The sequence below is a fragment of the Notothenia coriiceps genome, unplaced genomic scaffold (genome assembly GCF_000735185.1).
Source record: "Notothenia coriiceps isolate Sejong01 unplaced genomic scaffold, NC01 NC01_scaffold00022986, whole genome shotgun sequence".
NCBI classification, from domain to species: Eukaryota; Metazoa; Chordata; class Actinopteri; order Perciformes; family Nototheniidae; genus Notothenia; species Notothenia coriiceps.
The window spans coordinates 170,819-185,732 of record NW_011355687.1 but is presented as its reverse complement, the minus strand read 5'-3'; positions in this window follow the sequence as shown (position 1 = coordinate 185,732).

Below are 14,914 nucleotides of genomic sequence, written 5' to 3'. Positions count from 1 at the left end.
TTGCTATAATGCGGGGTATTCAATTGCATTTCCAAAGAGTCCCAGTAAAGAGAAAATGTAATTAATGCTCCGTTTTCGCTGTCTACCTTCCGCCATTTTGAAATTACTCCGACTGGTTTCCTCTCTCTTGTTCTCCGTCTCTGTGTGTGTTGTGGTTTGAATTATTCGTGTCTGACTGCACCGATTTGAATTGGCTGAGTAGCGTCACCTGCTGAAAACTAAACAATAACTTCTTTTAAACCGTTTTTATTTTTATGATTTAAACATAATTCGTATACCGATGTAGACGTCCCCCACTTCACTAGTGGACTATTCTGCACCCCTTCTATGATATTATTAGCCCCGAATGGTCTCAACCATATTGCCCCCACTTTTTCAAATGATAAGTGCACTTGTTATTATAACAAGATCGCAAGGACACTGGTAGCGATCGGAAAATTGAGTGTTGTTCAGTTTGTGTGTTGTGGAACATGCGTGTCCGTGCATGAAAATATACCACACACCCAATTACAATTGCATGTTCAATTCACTACCCTGGAAGTTAATACAGTTGTTAAAGTTGGAACAGCCTGTGGACAGCCGTTCTTCCTTGCATGTCAGTCGCCGACACCTTCTTACAGAGGACAGGCACATCTAGCTGCAGCACGACCCGTATATTAACGCACGCCGTGTTCTCAAGACATATTTTTTTTAACATTTTCAACATGGTGGATAAATCCTTATATGCTCCCGGCAACACACTGAACGTCAACTTTGCCTCCTTATTACACTCACCCCTACTTTAGTGGGAACAATGAGTCTGCGTCTTTGATGCACAGAGGAATAAATCGCAGATCATCCTCTGGCTGCAGCCTTTACCGGTACTTGCTTTTGATCAAAGTCAATGCGGAAAACCTGCACTCACACAGGTAGGTGGAGGTGAAGGGAATGAGCACTTTTACAGACTTTTTTGCGAGGTGGAGGAACTCGGTCTCCACAGACAGCCACAAGTGGGCAAGTGTCACTTTACTCGTCTTTTTCTCGTTCTTTTGTGTCTCACGCTGCGCTTCCCCTGAAGCTCTCTGGCGCCCCCCAGGGGACTTTGAAAACCGCTGGTAAAGACGTTTCGTCCGCACGAGGCCGAAACGGAAACGCAGATTCGGAGCCCGAATCCGATTTATAACACTTTAATAACGGCTCCCAAAGTGGGTAGGTCTGAGGACGAAACGCTTGCGGCTCCGTGTGTACGCCGATCATTTCCTGAAAATGATGACGCCATAGCCCCGTCTCTCCCCACCTCTCCTGCTCACCCCCGCTTCACCGCGTCATTGCTGATGCGTTTCGCCAACAACAACAACAATGGCGGATCACAGGGTTGTGTTCGTGCTCCAGACGCTACTGACCATGATGCAGATTTCAGTGCAAAAATGTACAACTCCTCTACCACAACCATCAGCAACAATAATAATATAATATAATAATAATAATCTTCATTGGTCTTATTTGCTGCTTTTGGTGTATTTTGTGGCAGAAGTACAGCGGCACTTACAGGCCCGGGATATGTACTACAGCGGGTCGAGCGGTCTCGTTTGGACGGACACGTTTCTTGAGCCGATTCCGTGTGGACGGAAGACTTTTTTGATATCGAATTCGGTTCGTTTTCGTTTTTTGTCTCTGTGTGGACGGGGCCTAAACTGGTTCAAAAATGCTTTTGTGCAATAATGCAAATCTGTATGAACACTACTAAATATGTTAGCCAACACTTCTCTTTGAAACTGGCTAAAAAGAAAAACATATTAAATATAAAAAGGCGGAGTTTGTGTAAGGGATAGTCTGTTAGCTTGTAATTTATTGTGTGTTGATGCTTTAATAAAATCATGTCCACCTCCTTAAATGTTACAATAGGAATTGCAGCAATGCAGGAGTTGTCTCCTCCTACACAGATCTTGGGCAACTTTCTAGCCTCCACCCCCAGCTGCTGCCATGCCCTTGAGCTACTGTTTTTTCACAATTACAGAGAGTCTGTGAGCTAATTACAGAAAGATCCAATAGAAATATCACACAATACTTTTTAGCCTTCCTAGAAATGCCTTGTAAAACTCATTGCCCTGTTTTCTAAAGTTGAGCTCATGAAAATGTGTTGAAAAAAGGAAAAATAAGTGGTGGTAAGTTGTGTGTATTTGGATAGTGGTGGTGGGGGAAGATAATACATCAATCTTACAGTATATCCACATGTATAGTGAAAACAGGGCCAATGATTAATTTATTGTTGTTTTTAACTCCAAGATATCCCCTTATCTATGATGTTTTGTCATTCATTCCACATCTCTTACAGAAACCATCTCTTCATTGTATTTGACACAATATGTGTCAAATAAGCCAATGCAGGCCATTGGCACAGTGAAGACATACAGGAGCAATGGCTTTTACCTAAACCACATAAGCACAAAAACAAACCACACACACAAAACTCTCAGCATTCTTTACAAGGTTCATAATCTGCCCCAAAGCTGTATGCTATTCCTATACAAGAAAGAGTAGATAGTATCATAATTATTAGAAAAGTAATTACTATCATTTGTGGTTGGTTTGACAGCAGATTGATGAAGACGGATGAACATTGTGTATGGTTGATCAGGAAACTGTTGATGACCCTCATTTTGTTCTCATATTATATATATCTCTAATTATTGTTCACATTATGCGTTAACAAGTAAATAGGAACACACAAGCAGACACAATGACACAAACCAACTCCCAAATGCATGCATGGCTACACAAATGCTTATAAGGGGACGCACATGCGCATGCTCATAGCCTAATGAGAGATTTTCTGACCTTTCTTCATGTTCCCCTGGAGAATATTGATGAATCCCCTTTTAAAAATAACTCTCGGCTTGTAGGGTCATTAAATGATTTACAGTTATTTCACCAAAACATAATTATTACATTTATTATGTTGGACTGTACAGTGTTGGGCCATTGTTGTAGGAGGTGGACCTTTAAACACAATAGCGACGATTAAAAGTTGACTTTTCATGAATACACTTTACTTATGTTCCACTCAGAAGTTAACATAAAAATAAAACATTTTACAGCTTTAAAAGCCTGCATTAGCCACTATAAAATAAAACTGTTACATTTATGGCACATTGTCTGACGAGTGAAAAAAAACCTAAAGGAGAGAACACAAAGTTTTATTGTGCTCTCGGGCTAATTACATTCAACTTTCCCACGATATCATGCAGCTTTGAATCTCTGGTCTTGAATTTCAAACGCTTCTTATTGAAGGATTTGCAATGACATTTAAGAATGAGTTAAACCGTCATAATGAAAACCTTTGTCTCAATGAAACGTGCGGATGAATTTTGTCCCCTCTCAGATCATTTCTATTAACCGTGTCAAATCAGATAGAATCTAACATAGTGAGCTAAGTAATTACGGATAATGTCACATTTGGTCTAATGGCAAAAAGACCAATCGCCACATTCAAATTGCAACATTGTGGAATCATCTTTATCAGAGCTATTTCTGACCTGCAAATGTTCGTCACTTGCTTCCCTGTACCGCCAACACAATTACCAATAGTACCAAGGCCTTTGTGTGTTTGAATCCTGCAGTCTGTATTCATTCCTTATAATAATATCTTATCAATTGTTATGCTGCTAAACCGGTTAAAATGTCATCTGACTGTGATTGTGAACATGGCCCTTCAAACACTCCCAGTGGGTGAGGCACTTAATGTTCATTTGAGCCCTGTGTTGAGCACTCGGCATTAAAACCCCGACTGAAGCCCAAATGAAAATGATTTAAATGAACTCATTTGTGGAACATTTAATTACCATTGGAGCGTAATTGAATGTTTCTCTGAAGTGCTGAGTGATTCCTAATGAAATGAGAAAGACTGGGGAGATACTGACAAGGCTCGGCACAGATGCTGATAGTCAGGACCATTCTCAGCCTACAGTACGATAAAGAAAAGATCAGAGATGCATCCACTGAATAAATAAATCCATCAGTGCTAAATTATCCTGAAAAGTGCTCAGAAAACTAAGCAGAAAGCACACACGTTTTAGTTATTTCTTGTATTTTAATAATGAACTTCAATAGTCATTCACAATATAGTGTAAAGTCATATCAATTCAAAAATGTAGGTAGCTGTTTAGATTAAGTAAATATGTTATTGTAGAAAGAAGAAATATCGTTTTTCACATATACCTGAAAGATAGAGATATGAGATGGGTGAGTAAGGGGTGAGACAATGTTTACAGGGCAGGTGCTGCTTGTCCAGTAAAATCCCCTTCCTCTGGACACATGTTGTTAAGTGTAGAGAAGCATTGGCCCTACCATTATAGCCTGCATATTTCATGGCTTCTGGAAATTCCCACATGGAAACATCCTCACACCTGCACCATCCATTACTTGGGATCCCCTTCTGCCTCTGCCGTCCAAGTGTGTTCATTTGGGTTTGAGAGGTAGATAGACACACTGAGTGCCTCCACATGTGTATGCAAGTAAATATGTGTCAGTGTTTACGAGTTGCAGAAGCTGCAGCTGCTCCTCCCGTTGCCCTCTCGGTTTCAGGAGTGCCTCAAGAGAGGAGTTTTTATTTTTCGCGCTTTCTTATTTTCTTACTTTCATCTCCTGTCTGTTGAGCTTTTCCGAGAGAGCCTAGCTAGTTGTCATTTGTCGAAGTCTATTTTGTATTTGTAACAGTACTTCATCCTAAAGCAAGCGGAAGCTGGTTGGTTAAATGCTTGTAACGCTATTATAAGGTTAAATCTAGAGTATACAAGCTTGCAGTCTGTATGGTGAGAGCATTTCCTGCAGAACAATGAGTCTCCAAGCTTGTCTGACAGAGACACAGAGGCAGATAGGGGCAGCGACTGAGAGAGAGAGAGAGAGAGAGAGAGAGAGAGAGAGAGAGAGATCATCATTGCGCAATGTGTGCTTTTGCAACTAACTGGATAATCTAACATTTCTTAAATTGCAAACAACACATGATGATAATTCGATTCGACGAGTCGATGTAGCGATTAGTATTTCTGAACATATTGATACCCTTTACCTTGTGACGCATGGCTTTACACACACACACACTGTGCAGTAAAACGTAGCTTATTGTTAAAAAGCATACTCTGCAGTGGCTGGCCTACATCAATGCAATGGGAAAACCAATTAATTGAAAGTAATACCCATTCAAATACATTTGAATACTTGCCACCCTCATGACAAATATTTGAAAGACACACACGTATTTAGACACGTTATTGAAAAATTACCAAATCCAACAACAGTTCTGAACAGCCATTTATCCAAGCAATTGCGTGCAATACTGAAGAGCTGTTGGGGAAAATACAGTTGCAGCAAGATGCTAGGTCACATGTGATAGGTCTTGATGTGACTGTAGGTGTGTCAGGTAGTGTATGGCAGATGGACATGTTTGGAAAATCTTACATTTCTTAGAAGCACAAGTACGTATGCATCTATGGTCTGACCTTATCCCCACAGAAACACACACACATGAATGGGCAAACATGCACACACAAGTATGCTGTGCATGTATACAATGATAACTATGTATTTACAAGACAGACATCACATGGTTGTTGTTCATTCAGACCAATTAAAAACTTAAATGACTCTGTGCTGGATGCACTTTTCATGGAGACATATAGGCACTAAATTGGCTAATAAAAGCTGATAATCTTAATTGTGGTTCGTGACTCCAGACTTCTGCCGTTGGAGGGCACCGGGACAATGACACCCAGTAGTCAGAGTGCATCCTCTAACCAGGCTGACATTCCAAACAGCAATTACAGCACCGGGCCCACCGATCCAGACCAAAACACCTCCTCACAAAAACAATGGCTGTCACTGTTTGCACACAAGGGAAACACTATTTGGACTCTCTTCATTCTTCTGTCTGCTCTTCCCCACTGCTCCTTGTCCAATTTTGTTATTAACCCGTTCATTAGAAGAATCATAGCATGTTCTCAAATTAATGTAATGACCATGACAACGGGTTAGGTCATGGCAGTGTGCTATCATTGAATACTCTATAGTTTTTTTTATTTTTTATTAAATGTACCGGTATATGTTTTTTTAGAATTAAACTATTAGTATGTGCCTACAGTTCCGTGACTTTTGCATGAGTTGGTGGGGAGGGGACATGTGAACATTAAAAACATTATAACAAAAATATATTCGCCAGTTCATCTACACATGGATAATGTCTACCTTTCCCAGACATATTCTGTTATTTTTTGTTTCTTTAAGACATAAAACTAAAAAGGTAAATGCTATTCAAATGCTTGTAATAAATACACACAGCCATTATTCACCCCATGTAATGATGTGTTAATGGCCTGCTTGGCAACTTTGTGAGCAAACCTGGTTTGTAATTCAGTGTGCAATGAAATATCCCACTTGGAAATGGAAATAACATTAGTACTTCTTAGGGTCCAGAGAAATGTATTGACCAGGGATGGTCAACGACTCCCACAATTGAGTTGAGTGTGGTTATGTTTAAATAATGAGCCATAACTGTTAACTATTAACACAGTCATCTTTTGGCTGCCCTGATCAATCCCGATCAATGAGTAAACTGATTTGAAGTGCTTGGCCACAAACAAAGTAAAAATGCAATAAAGCTAACATGTCTGTCACCTTTCAAGTTGCATTGCATCACAAATTGATGGAATATGCATGTTTGTTAGAGGCTGCTTTGTAAACCATCTGCAGCAAAGCTAGCTCACTGCTGGGCTGTGCAAGAACCAAGTCTTGTGCAACGCTCCCTCAAAAGAACATTTGTTCACCATCTGTGACTGCTGCTCCCACTCCATGCAGAGTTGAAGCAGAGAGGCAGTACTGCTCACTTTCTTACAATTCAGATGGAGATGTTGCCGTTGGAATGTTTTTAAACCTTCTCCCTCCCACAAAAATATATAAAATGAAACGATAAATCAACTCTATCTATGACAAGGAATCCCCCAGCCACTCTGGGATCATGAAAACATAATCACTGCTTAAATTAAACACTTTTTTATCACCAAGACCCCTGGCCATTAGAGTGTGTTTTGATGACAGCTATGTGTTTCCTGTTGCGCCCCATTCAAGCTGCAGCTGGCTGTTTAATGTATTAGTCTGGGTTGGAAATATTGCAAGGGTGCCAGGTAGACTCACATGTCCACACACAGGCTCACTGACAAACCACAACTACAGAATGGCAAGAGAAGGGATCCATTAAAGACCACTATATTTAATTTAATAAAAGTGTTCGTGATTAAATGTCCAATGGAGTAGGATATCGATTTTGCATGTATGCTTGTGGGATTGTGACTCAGACTTGCATGACGTTGCAGCAACATCAACACAGAGAGCTAAAGCAGGCATGCCTCGTCTCTGTTAGCTTTCTCTCTTTCAGCACACTCACATTCATGTCCAATCTACACTGTGTCATTGTCCAGCGCTGTGGGATCTATCAGCGTGTTCCTTTCTCTCCTATTTTGTTTGGTTAAGCGGGGGGCCAGAGGTTGGCTTGTGTATGTAGGTGGAGTTTAGAAAATATGACGAGTTTAAACTGCCTAGAGACATTTCGCTGTAGTCCAATTGGAGGCTGTGCTTGGACCAAACACATAGCCTTTTGGACAGTGTACTGTAAATGCTAGTTCAGTTGGTGAATAATTTACTTATACTGGACTTAGTACACATTATGTATTCTGTGTTTTGTTCTGTGGATTGACCAGGAATTGGGGTTTTGATTTACACAACCTACATCCAATAAATGTCACGCATGCTGATCATTGAATTGGCAAAGCCAACAACCAAAGTTCAGTCATACTTAAATTTATTGATTCTTTGATAGTGTGAGTTTAGTAAAATGGTTGTTGTTTGTTGTGGCTGGGTGGGATTACAATCGTATTTATTTGTTGTTAACTTGGTTGTTTTGAATGTATTAAAGTCTGCCTAATCTGTGACAAAAGTACCATAGAGATGTTTGCCTTACTAAGTTTCCTACGCCAGAATACATATTTCCCTTCTCATTATCCACAATTCCTTTTATATTGTTACAATTCCATTACTCAACCTTTGAATGAAGAACTCAATTACCCAGAGTGAAGCTTAATCGCCCTGTGCCAATCAGAATGTGCTAATGCAAGTAGTAAAGGACCTTAAAGGGAAGGCTATGATGTCCAATTCATTGGCAGGACTACAAGTCTTCACATGTCCAGAAATCTGGTCTGCTCTGAATCAGAACAGTAGAAACCCTACAGTACTGTACCTGCATCCAAAATCCATGAATCTTTTTTTAAGAAAAAATGTGATCAAAATGTAAGTATATTCTGAACACCAACATCATCTCCAGACAGAATAACACACTCTGTCTCACCTTAAAAAACAAATGTTCCTCCAGCAATGATGGCACAGCTGATAATGAGACATGTTCACACACAGATCCAAGGTGGCAATATAACGAGACCCTTTAACAATTATACTAAATATCATTTGTCTGTGTGACGAGATCCTCACAAAGTGGCCTATATCATGTCCATACAGTGATCACGCTCTAGTCATATTGTTCAAAGCTCTTCATAAACATACTGAGTACTGACTGACGTACTGTATATACTGTGTCATACACTATGGAGTCATGTAGGGTATTTGCTCAAGGGCAGGGTCAAACAGTCAAGGCAACGAAATCTGAAATTTGGGCCAGAGGTGTAGGGCTAGGAAAGGACGCCCAATCTGGTTTAATGAGAGGTCAAAGGTCCTTCTGGGTCAAGTACCCTGCCTTGGGACTACATGTTAAACACACTCCCCAGGGGAAAAAAAGGACAGCACAATGTCTGACAAGATCAACAGTGCTGGCCTAATTAGAACAAACACAGACGTCGGGGACCAGCCATATCTCCGAAGAGCAAATGGAACAAAGAGAATCTCCTCGTGTGTTGTTATTGTTTTTAAATAAACTTATTTCCTTGAATTATTTTCTCCTTTCCAGTTAGTGCTATAGTATTCACCACCAACAAGGATTTACCGTCTGGAGTGTAATTTGGAGAAGCTCCTTGAGGAAACAACCTCCTCAGGGGGAAAGACAATTAGTCCTTCAACAAACAGCACGGATCAGTTGCTTTAATTAAACACCCTCCCCCATCATTGCCCCATCCCCATTCCCTCCCATTCCCTCCCATTCCCTCCCCTCCCTTTCATCTCTACTTTTTCTCCTTTCTTTATGCGAAAGAGTCTGGATTTTAATCCTAGGCCAGATGACACCCTAATAATTTGTTGTGTGGCTTTGTGAGCTCCTAACCAGTGGATTAGATGGATATTGGTCTGTGGGGTAGTTTGTGGAGTTATCGCTAACAGGATTTACCATCTACTGAGTATATCAAAGGCAGAGTCCTGCGCTAAGCACTGTGCACTTCACCAAATTAAAAAGTGACCCACAGGTGGGCTCTCTGCCTGTTTGTGCCGATGGGCCATGACGCTAATTGCTTTCTAACTCTGTTACGAGTGCCATCAAATTAAACTCGTCAATTAGAGTGAAGAGGGGTGTATGGAAGGTCTGAGAGCTTATCCCACTGATCACTGCTGTGCGCTTTACTACTGTCATTATTGCACACTGGGCATTGAGTCAGATACAGAGTGAAACAGATCTCTCTCTCTCTCTCTTCATCTGAATTAAGGGATTCTGTTTTTCACTTAATTCTGCAATATCCCTTAAAAAAGCATTGTAATGTTATTCACAAGTTTTGCCATCTTTTTTTGTACAATGTAAGCAAATAGGTACGTCCCTGGTAAGCAGTCTTTCAACTTGTTCAATTTATACTGTACACTAAATAGACTCTACATAAACATTACTCCACATTATTTATGTTAGATATCTTAGAAGATCACAAGGAGGTTAAATAGGTTAATCTACAAACAGGCAGTAAATAAAAAAGCCTAGAAAGTAGGTGAAGAACAGTATAGAAAACAAAACTGAAACACCACAGAAAACCACTTATCTACTCATCCTTTGTGTGGGAATATGCATTTTATTCAATGTGATGTGGTAAAGCAGTGAGAGGAAGGCAGGATGTGAGGCTGCATGTTCGTATATGACAACCTGACATCCTGTGAAGTTGGGGAACCCCACTCTTTGTCTTTCACCTATACAACAGCATGATAACACATAAATGCACTTCCTGTGCTGGTGTTACTGTGTATCGTTTCTAGTAAGGAGTTCAAGAACCAAGTTCAAAAGCCTGTCATTGTGCAGTATTTACTCTTCTGAAGGTAGCAAGACATTGAACCTCACTATACCAGCTAGGGGGCTACTGCCATGAAGTTGCACAAATCGGCAGTACATAGTGTTTGCTAATTGCTTCAATATTGTTTGTCTGGTTTGGCCCGTATCTTTAAATTGTGTCGATCTGGCATAAAGACTTTCTGGGAGTTTTTTTTTTTGTAGCTTAATGTACCCTTAACCTCAGTTTAGTGAGTGACATGGATGGGGGTGTGACATCTGTACATGATGCTTTACTGGCAGTGCAGGGTGTACCTTTCCTGGAAGAGTTACAAAATAATGGGGGAAGAGAACAAAGAGAGAACTGACTCCCTCAGACAACGAGATCAGACAACACACCTGTAACCGGAGGTGAGTGAGTGGAGTGGCAAAGTCAGGTTAGTAATTTCACCTGTGCTCTGACCCCCCGTGAGCACAGTTCCTCTAAAACAGCCTTTAACAGGGAGCAGCAACAAGTTTGAAATAAAATAAAATAAATATATATATATCAGAGATCGGGTTAGAAATGTAGTGGGCGGGAACAATAATATAGTTGTAGGCCAGGGAACTACCTCTCAGATTTGTCAGTTTCAATCCAGCAAAGCGCACGCACAACAGCTGTTTCTTTTGCTGCTTTCAAGTGTTGAGATTTTCTTCAGGGTACCGCCTCTGGTGTGGCATACCACATGTCTGCCATTGAATAAAAAAAAGCCTGTGTTTTATTCAAGAGAAACAGTGACAGGGAGGGAGGGAAAATAAATCAATGTGTCGCTAGTAGATTACTCAAACTAATATCCAAGTCAAGGCAATTTTATTTAAATTGCCCGATATCACAAAGTTGCCTCAAAAAGCTTTACGACCCCCCTTTGTGTGTACAACCAGGTATGAGCTTCAGTAATAAACTCTGATGTTACTTGTTCTGTCCCTCACTCATTCATATCATTAAGAATGTACTTTAACTTCACTCAGAATGGCATATTCTGATATATAGTGTATATTGATAATACTCTTGCATGGAAGGGAGATGATGGACACCCTGGATTCCTGAAGGATGATGGCTAGTAACTGAGCGGTGTATTGTAGTAATGCTATTTCCTTTTTCAGTAGTGTAAGTGAATACAATTTGCAGTTATTTCATGAAAGTAACTAATCCTAAAGTCTGATTCAATATGATAAGACTGCATCTTGCTTGTTTTTAAATACATTCTCAAGTTTCTAACTTCATATTACTGGAAGGTTTTCAGAATTAAAGGTTTACTCTTCTTGCATCTGATCTGAAATTAACTCGTGCTGTTATCATATCTTTAAATAAGAGAAAATTCAATAGACAGAATATTTCTGGGCTCTTTTTCTTGCACATACATTATTGCAAACATTGTGTATGTTGGTCAGTGTGTGTGCATGTGTGTCACAAGGCTACCACAGATGTTTCACAGTCTGCACCTCCACGTGCAGCGGCATGTCCTAGTCTGGGATTCCTGCCAAGACAGGAAGTCTCTGTGTTAACCCATTGTGTTCTGGAAGAACTAAAGAGAGGGATACATCCATAGCTCCAGCTAACAACGAAGGGTCACAATAATTATATTTTCAGTCGGAAGTGGAAGCGTTAATTTTACAGTAACCATTGCATATACGAGTTGATGTTTCTTTGCTTTCTGCAGCTGGAACCCGCACCCACTCTAGTACTCAAGAAGACAATAAGAACACAGAAAACATTTCTTATAAAATAATTGTATAGTGGAAGTGAGAGTCAGTAGATGCTGGACATCTGTATGATTTACTATTAGTACTAATAATGTAAAGTACACGTGTGATCACTAATTAACAAGGAATTTAGTGTTTTAATAAACAGAATTACAGAACAGCTAACGTTTGCATAATTGCCAAGCTCCATCAGAATACTGTTATAGTTTGAAATGTTAACACCATGTTCTGATAATATTTTGTCAGGATTGCAGTATTAGCTGTGCAAATCAGGTCCGTTTTTTTGTGGCAAAGCAGCTTGATTGTCCATTTCTGCCTTAGGTATATCAGGCCACAAGCATTGCACTTTAAAGCTCTAATGCTCATATTATTTACAAACTATACATTTTTCCCACAGATCTTTAAACAGTGTAGCTAAAAGAAGACATCACCCGCATACAGCAGAGAGATGCCATCTAACATCACTGATGACACCATCCAGATATCTTACACTATATGCTAAGACAACACACTCTCACTCCCTAAACGTCCAGGAGCGACGCTTGGTCCCGTGGGCGTGCAGTTGGGACACGCAGAGGCTCCTTCAGCTTCATAAACGGACGCAAAAAGCTTTCAACTGATTGCAATGTATTCCCATCGGTGGCGGTATTTGACGCTCATGGAAGCACCGCATCCATTTATGTCGGCAGCTCTTAAAGGCAATGTGAGCGTCCATTCCCATTGGATAATGGAGAATTGTACACCCGGAAGTAAGTATTCTCCTTACTGCTGATTGATTTGACAGTGATATCTCCACTACTCATCAACTCAAAAACACCAGATTACCTTTGTTAATTAAACGACATTGATAGGTTTAAATTGTGTACAATGCTTTTAACTTTTAACTTAACCTCTCATTTTCACCTCACATAAATACCCGGACTGCCTTCTTCCACATGCGCAACATCTCCAGACTCCGCCCATCCCTTTCTCAATCAAACACTGAAGTCCTGGTCAATGCATTTGTCACGTCCCGCATCGACTACTGTAACGCCATCCTCTCAGGCATACCCACCAAGCTCATCAATAAACTACAAATCATACAGAACTCTGCAGCCCGGATCATCACCGGCACCAAGGCCTCAGAACACATCACCCCCATCCTCATGCAACTCCACTGGCTCCCGGTTCAATCCCGTATTAACTTCAAAAACCTACTGCTCACTTACAAAGCCCTACATAACCTGCCCCCCCCCCTATCTTGCTGACCTTTTTCAGGAGTACACCCCCTCTCGCTCCCTCCGCTCCTCCTCTGCTAACCGTCCCCACCCCACGCCTCGTCACCATGAGTGCTCAGGCTTTTAGCTGCACTGCTCCCAGACTCTGGAACTCCCCCCACCCCCCGTACATCCGACAGTCAGACACAATCACCATATTCAAATCCCAATTAAAAACCCACCTGTTCAAATCTGCCTACTCACTGTAGTGCTCCCCATTATATGTTTCATTTGTGTCCACTTGATTGTCTCCTCCATGATTTCCTGTTTGTGTTTTTATCATGTTCTGTTGCCTATTAGCGTTTTCTCTTGTTTAACAAATTGTACGGTGTCCTTGGGTGTCATGAAAGGCGCCTAAAATAAAATGTATTATTATTATTAAATGTTTGATAGTAAATTAATAATTTATAAATAGATGAATAGACAAATTGAGAGCCAGGCAGATTGATGATTACATTAATGTTTGATGCTTGTTTCAATGGTTTTACAGTGTGAGGTGTCTAAAGTCTTCACTGATTGATACTTGGACTTCTTGGATGGTTTTCTGTAGAGTAAGGCCATATGACATTTTTGACAGTTTCTTATGTCACAATTTCTTCCCAAATTAAAGTTTTAAAGGTTAAAATTAGTTTTTTTTAAAGGTGAGGAAGGTGGTGCTTATTAACACTGCACAATTACTAAACAAATACATCTGAAGTAAAACATAAACGAAGTGTATGTCCAAAGCGTATACAAAATCAATCCTGGATGGCTCTTTATACAGCTGTAATTATTTTTGGCAGTTGGAAGAGTGATTTAATTTGCACCTTCACTGAAAGAAAAACAAGGGAAATGAAAACATTATACAGAGGAAGTGAATGGGAATTGGACGTCAGACAAGAGAAAGTTCTGATTTACAAGTATATGCATTACATTTGCAACCAGCCTTGCTACACACCACTGGGACACATTCATCTCACACCTGCTGCCAGGCAGAAACAGGAAAACAGAAAAAGAGCAATGACAGAAACGTCGCACCGAAAAGGTAGCGCTGAGAGGATATTTGATTTTAAATCGGTGAGTTTAAAATTCAGGACTTCGCAGACATATTTTCCCATTTGAAATCATGGTTAAAAATATTTGTGCCTTATAGTACAACACATGGAATATTAACAGTCATAAATATGACTCTTCCAAATAACTGAACAAAAGAAAAACTAAATTACTTAAATACAGTTAGTTTCACAATTCACGGGGTGCTCATTTCCAAATATCCAGACTACAAAGACCTTATTCCCCAATAAAAGGGTCACTGGGGTATAGGAAAGTATCCATAGTTAAGTAAACACATCTTAAATAAAACCCACCCTGTGTTCACAATGTTCTGCCTACCCAGAGAGAAGTGTGTCTAATTGAAGAAGACATGATGTTTGTCCTCACGATTTGAGCAGGGGCCAAAAGCTGAGCATCAGGGGGCAGGGACCCTCCAGGCCATGGAGGCTCTAAGATTACCTCCCTCTGCTAGCTTACATTCTCACTAGCTTTGCAGCCCTCCCCCTACCTCCCTTTTTTCTCTCTCTCGCTACATGAAGCCAATTTGTTGTGGCAGGCATGCGTCTCAAGGTCCAGATCTTGTTACACAAATTTAGGTTTTGCTGGAGGATTTTGGAACTAGTCCAGACCAGATAGACGAGGCAGCGTGTATCTCTGAGGAGTGTGAGGCAGA